The sequence below is a fragment of the Danio rerio genome, chromosome 6 (assembly GCF_049306965.1).
Source record: "Danio rerio strain Tuebingen ecotype United States chromosome 6, GRCz12tu, whole genome shotgun sequence".
NCBI lineage: Eukaryota > Metazoa > Chordata > Actinopteri > Cypriniformes > Danionidae > Danio > Danio rerio.
Window position 1 is genome coordinate 15,905,267 of NC_133181.1, and position 7,487 is coordinate 15,912,753.

Below are 7,487 nucleotides of genomic sequence, written 5' to 3' on the forward strand. Positions count from 1 at the left end.
TGACTGCACTGCAAAAAAAGCTTTTCTTGCTTAGATTTTTTTGTCTTGTTTCTAGTCTAAATATCTAAAATTTCTTATATCGAGAAGCATTTTCTAGACAAGCAAAACATATTGTCTTGTTTTGAGAAATAATATGCCAATAATAAGTGAGTTTTTCCTTAAAACAAGCAAAATAATCTGCCAATGGGGTAAGCAAAATAATCTTGTTTTTTTCTTTTGACGTAAGATTATTTTGCTTACCCCATTGGCAGATTATTTTGCTTGTTTTAAGGAAAAACTCACTTATTATTGGCATATTATTTCTCAAAACAAGACAATATGTTTTGCTTGTCTAGAAAATTCTTCTTGATTTAGGAATTTTCAGATATTTGGACTAGAAACAAGACAAAAAAATCTAAGTAAGAAAAGCATTTTTTGCACTGTGGTACAGTAGGGTATGTTTCGAGTCAGTACCGGTCACCTTTATCAGGCTTTGCTTTTCCACTACCAAGGGTACCTTTTTAGTGGGCGTGGTGTATGACAGAAAGTTTCAGTCGACGTCATTTTTGCTCAAGAAAATGTCTACAGTAAAGCTGTAGAGGTCGCTTACATGTCATATGAGAAGCACTTCTCACAAAACAGACGCTTTATACACATAAATACTTGTGTATAATTGTTTATTACTAACTTTTCAATGAACATGATTTGATTATAACTGCAGATCAATGACAGTGCGAAATAGCCTACTGTAACATATGTAATTTTATTAAATAAATAATTAAAATGTAACATATATAAACACATACAGACCCTTACAGTCTCCGATATGCTACCAACAACAGAAGAACTACACACAGCAGACATTTGTCCTTATTTAGGTTAAAAAAACAACACAAAATATAGCCTACAGTCAGTGAAAACCTCTCATCTGTGTCTGTAATTTTCAGCAGCACATGTAGCCTCTGTTAGAGAGTTATTCCATCATTCTGAGTTCATATTAGTCTAAAAGTTGATGATAATCAACATGGCAGTTTGTTGAAAAAATAATGTAATAGTCCTTTTTCCTGGCTTCTTCTTTGCTGTTTCGCGCTTCACTCTCACGTTTGTCAGTTACTGACAGGACCGGGTTTCAAAAGCACGTCAATAATCAAGCGCACGTTATAATCATCAGCTTAAGACGTTTGTTATTTCAGATATAGACGCGCGGCGAGCGCAAGCAAGAAAGCGAAAGTGCTCGCGCTTCAGACTGGCTCATAAAAAACTAAGGGGCACAGGGTAAATCTGTTCTTCTTTTTGGCATTGTAGCTGTTCATCAAGATGACGACAAGGTTTGTTTGAGCCCGGGCTGACCATGGCTCGTTATTATATTATATATATATATTTACGCTGTAAAAGATTTCTCAGCTGTGTGTATTTTCAACATGGCGGGTCTTTTGTTATCATTCTGGCTTGTTGCGTAAGCAAATGACGTATCTCTGTAAATGTAACTACCCGCCGGTTATTAAAACAGTCTATGCTTCCAAATACTGATGTCCATCATGCGTTCCATTTATTGAACCCCGTGAAAACTAAAAATTAAACAAATAAACAAACCAAATGTTTCACACAAACACAAAATGGACCTCAAAATAAACAAATAATATATAAAACAATGTTTAGTTTACCGTGTTGGCCTGATGACCAGCTGTAGAATAAACAGGAGCATTTAACAGGTGCTTGCACTGAGATCTCACTATGTTGAGTGACCATACAAACTCTCGCAGGTTTAATCAATCAAAGAGAATCATGTGACCTCCCACTCAAGCCAACCGGAAACAAAGAAATAAGTAACATAAACATATACCAATAAACATTTAAATAATGAAATACAAAACAATAAACAAAAAATACAAGCTGACCAATCAGCATCAGCTACGCTGCTTCGTTTGCACGTCTTTTATGCGCTATTTCAGTTTTGCGCGTGCAGTTAATTCACATTTTTGGATGGAAACACAGCTAGTGATACAGCCAATTCGGTGGATGGGGATAAACATGTAAAGGCACTCGAGGAATTTCAAACCTGACCACATTGCTCACACACACACTCGCAACGTCACTAATTAAGCTCTCCATTGTGAAGGCCGGGTTTGATAACATACTTCTCTTTATTCAGCAATATTTATGTCTCATCTCTGCATAGCGCAGGGTATATTGTGCACTTGAAGAGGGCTATGAAGAGCTTCAATCACAAACAGGACACACACACACACACACAATCACACTCGTCTCCTCAAGAGGACATTATTGGAAACTCCCTGCAGAAAACATTACTTCGGGCCTGAAGAATAAATGAGAACTGTTTGGAGGAAGACTGCTGGTAACCTGCATGGCTTATTTTAACCCGTCTCATTACGACAACCTTTAGCCCTCATTTCCAGGCAATAAAAACATATTTTACTGAGTGGTACCTGTCAAAAAAAAAAAAAAAAGAAAGAAACTCGTTCAGATGTTCTCCTATCCCCCTCTCTCCCTGTCTGATTGATGTTCTGAGGAGGCATTAACACTTCTCTCCATGCCTGTACTGAAGTTAATGCATGGGAAAGATGGATTACGCTACGTAATGGCTATGGCTTCCAGAAAGATGGCTCAGGAATCAATAATGAGTTTGTCCTCCCTTCTTTCTTCTCTGTGCTCGTTGCTTGCTTCGCTGCAATTAAATAAAACCACATTTGCATATGGAAAAATAATTAAAACAAACAAACCGCTAGGACTGCACCCTCTCCCACAGGAGAGAAAGCCAGAGATGAGGAGGACCCAAAAATGAAAAATGCCCCTCACTGAAGGGTGTAATTGCACCGCTCAGCTCCTCGTCCATTAATCCTGTCAATTCAGCTCTTCAGTTCTTCCTGCTCTCCTTTACTACTTCAGCACAGTCATGAAGCGTAAATGCACAGATGATGTGGGTCTTGATGAACAAGTTTAACGAGCCAAACTACAGGGCAACTTTACTCATTAGGACAAATGTGAGTGATCCATTACGACTTGTTTGTAATTTGTGAATAATATAATGTTGAAGCTTATATTGAGGACTTCAATCATAAAGACTCAAATGTGTGCACACAATCGCAGTCTCCCCTGAAGAACTCAGGAATAAACTTTCTCTTTTCCCAAATGTGCATGAAAGTTATTCGCGGAGTGTCCTCTGCCTGCAGACTCCTGTGTGTCTGAGAGCTAAAAAAGTATATGTGTGTGTGTGTCTTTTTGCATACATGCGTTCTTGCATTTGTGGTGTTGGAGTCTTTGAAAGGACTCCCTGCTGATGCTGCAGGCAAGGAGCCATTGCTCGAGAGTCATGCAAGCGAGAGAAAGAAACCAGCTAAAAACTCAATTTCAACTTCATTTGAAGCCTGGGGATAAAAGATAGAGAATCTCCCAGCATTCGCTCACTATCAGTGCACGGACGCATAAACCCTGGCATGCGTTGTGCGTTAGCGGGCAGGGTACCAGCTGCAGAAACACATGTTAGTCTAGAGAGAAAACCACCTCCTGGAGAGAGGCTCTGCTATGCCATGAAAGAGCTGGCCAGGTTGGCAGCTCATTGGGCAAGGCACACTGTCCAAAAGGGGCAACTTGAGTGTAATTCTCCATAGTCATGGAATGGCGAGGTTCCTTACGTGCTGACTGTGCAGATGCCAGTACATCTTTTTTGGAACCTCTGCATGGGGCAGTAATGTACCAAAATTCTGATGAAATTCATGAATAAATTAGCATGATGCAATTGTCATTTTAAGGTGAGGGATTACCCTACCACATAAGGGTTTTTTTGAAAGCTGTTCAATTATACTTTTTTGTAAACCAAGAGCAAAATGAACACCTCATGTCCAGGCTTGTGTATTATTTAGAGGATCCAACATCAGACACCTGCTCCAAAAGGGGCAACTGTGCTTCCCGGCCCCATCAAGATGCTTGCAAGACACACAAGGTACATTTGCATTCATCGTGGCCTGCCATGTTTTCTCTTCCTCCCCTGAAAGAGCTCAACATGATCCAGTGGGCTGTAGCCTCAGGCTAGAACAACACTGCTTAAAAACGCCTGCTTTCTGACGAGGAAACACTTCCAGGATTGCAAAGCTTGCTCTGATCTGTCCATCCTCTGTGCTGTCTATAGACACTGCCTCGTCTCCACTGTTTTAAAAGCCCTCAGATTTCCAAGAAGACTGTAGGATGAGTGGGATTGCAGTATTGCAATTCACTCGATTAGACTAAATTTACCAATTTAAATCTAGGAAATTTTCAACTAAAGGCAACCTCAAACAGTGCAGCACAGCCATGGGTTCAACTGCCACAAAATGTCTGAACTGATAAAATGTATACCTGCAAATCTGAAGGTGTCAACATGCATGGATATCTGCCAGATCCACTGCTCTCCCACAATTCATAGCTTTTTGATTTAGTGGCTAATTTGCATTTTATTTGTACAATCTCATTTGCATATTTAGGTACAATTTGCTCATCCCCTATGAGGGGTAGAGTTTGGGGCATCATTTAAAAACCATGTTTTCAAACAAGCGAAGTTGTGTAAATCTGACAATAAGTATAATAGCAACATTTAATCATGATATCAGGCTACCAGTTGAAGCTGGTTTCACACCTTGAGCATCAGAGATTGAATTGACTGAACCCAAAACCTGGTCCCAATTTGAATTTCTAAAGTAGATGAGAACATTAAGGGCTTGCTCACACTAGGTACAGTTGCCTTGAACTGTGCCTAAGCGCTCCCCTCTCCCCCAAAGGCCTGCACTACCAAACCTGAGCATGCTTACATCATCGATTATGCGACTGTTCAGTAAGCGCAGTGGCGATTGCTTTAAATAAATCATTTTATTGATTTGGGATGCAGTGACACGCAGTCAAATATTTCGCGAAAACTGATCCACAACTTTTGACGCTCATAAATAATAATAAAAGTCCTCGTGCTGCACTTATTAGGAGGTTTGCTAAAGGTGCAGTGAGGGCTTTGCGTCTTTAATAAACTATGACAGTTTGCGTCCGTTGAACAGTAAGAGTAATTAATAAATTCATATGAAACAGTCCCCTTAAAGTTTCGGGCTCAATCGCTTTGCACTCACACTTCAAGCGTACCGCACCAAAGCCCAACCGAACCGTCCGAAACGAGCCTGGGCATGGTTTGAATAGCATAGTTTGAGTACGCCCCAAGAGAGAAGGTATTGGCCCTGATGCCCATGAGCTTCATCTCTGGTATGAGTAGCATAAGCACAAAGACGTTATGTTTGTACATCAAACCCAGTAAAAGAAAAAACTAATGTTGTGTTACATAATGGGGGGGATTCTGTCTCATCTCTGAAAGCAGATGGGGTGTGTGAGGCACAGCAGCTCCCCTGCAGTAAATAACTTGTTGACTGCTTTGACCTCTCTTTGTGCTGTTCTGGATGAGTGGACCTGCGGTGAACATGTGCTTGGAAGAGTAAAGGAACAGCAAAAGAGGGGGAGGAGGTTGTGGGGAGGGCATATGGCAGCAGCCTCTTCTTCAAAACTTAACGTAGCCTGCTCTGACACCCCCCATTCTCCCCCCAACCACTCCCAGACCAAGGCAGTGCTCCGTCCTGGGCTGCAGATTGCTTATGACAGCCGCACTATTTCAAGTGTAGATTTGAGCTAAATTGAAATGAGCAGTACCACCTGTGCCGGTGGGGGCCTGCGCTCGACTCTCCTGCAGTGGTGCAGGGAAAAACCTGCTACCTACAACCTTCAAAGCCACTGCCTTCTCCAGCAATCTGCTTCCGCTCTTCCCCCATTCCTTGAGCTGCCCCACAAGGATCCTTTCCCTGGAGCTCAACTCTCAAGCAGCCAGCTTTTAGATATTTCTCACGCTGCTAGACTCATATGGTGTTGGTTAGCATGTAACAGACCCATTTTCTTGAAGAAAGTACGGATGAAACCTGAAGGAAGGAAAACAAACTGGTGATAATGTAATATGACACTTCAAACACTGAATCCGTCGCTCATTTATAGTCAGACGTACGAGTGTTGAATTAAGAAAGTGCTCAGGCAAGGTAATGACAGACGGGAAGTGACTCATTGCAGGCAGGATGTAGTCGGTGTCAGTCAGCCATGAGAGTGGTGAGGGTGGTGTGAGGACAGACATGGGGTCAAACACTCACCGCCTCATCGAGTTCATTTCCACACTGTCCTCTGCAGGGTGCTTCCCCTCTGAGGGACTCACCAGAGAAACGCTTCATTCACTCACTGATCAGTGGCCTTTTCCTCCTCCTCCTACCCTCTCTCTGCCTCCCCCTTCTTTCTCACTGTCTCTTTCTCACACACATACTGGGGTAGTGCGAGGCTCTGAACTGGAAGCCGTGCTTTCTAATAGCGCAACAGGAGGTGAGCAGTGTCACTCGCAGACTTTCAGCAGTGGGTGTCGGACTAGTGTAAACTGTATCATCAGTGGGATTGTACTGGCAGACACACCTGCCAACTGTTCTGCATACGGACATCTGCTAAACCATCAGATATGAGATACATTTCCTCATAAAAATCCACGTCAGGCCCTTTCCAAATCGCACGAGCCTAGTGGATCCGTGGCAGTCGATGGAAGTGGCCACAGCTGGGTGTAGTTATCTTAACGCTGCTGGCCTGCAGTGACTATTATGGGTCAATGAGTAGGTCTGGTCACTCGATGGCTGTTCGTTAAAGAGAGGTCAGATGTTTCTCGTTGGAGTTAACAGTGTTTGCGGCTATGTTGCCACTCAGCTGGTCACTCTTAATGATCAGGCAATCGATAGGGCCTGCAGTTCTCTGTGACCAAGCTGTCAAAAGAACACACACACACTTAGTATGAGGCAGTATGGAGCAGCCGAGCGCTGTGGTGTCAGATGATTATCCGTGAGAGACTAGTCAGTGGGAGTTTCTGCTACTGTTGAAAGAGACATTGGAAAGCTTGTCTGGAACAATTAGGCATAAACGACTTGCAAAATACCGAACTGTAAATATTAAACAGTAGAGAGGTCAATATGCTCAGATTTTTAGCTCCCCTATCCCCTATTTATATAAGATATAAAAGGAATTAAGTAATGCTAGCATGTAATTTTGATTAAAAAACTGGCTTCGAAAAAAATTGTGTATAGCCTGGCGCAGTCTTTGATCATAATGCCTAAATAATGTTGATTTTGATCATTCTTCAGGAATTAATTTTTAGCTTGTTTATCTTGCAGCCTATCAGGATTGTGGCTCTTCCACCCGGAGAATGATTTACATGATTGAACAAACAGACTGTGTGTTTTTCTGTTCATTCGTGAGTGTAGCCAAACCCAGAGTTTTGGATTTGAACGTCCACGGTTAGCGAATGGCAATGTGCAGTACCTGTCTGGCATCATTCTCTGTATGTGTGTGCGTGCTGTCTCATGGTTAAGTGCACAGGAAGGCTCATTGTAGTCCATTGGGCTGGCAGATAAAAGCGGATTCATTCTCTGTGTCTGGCGACACAAGAAGTTCCTCCGAGTGGCTGG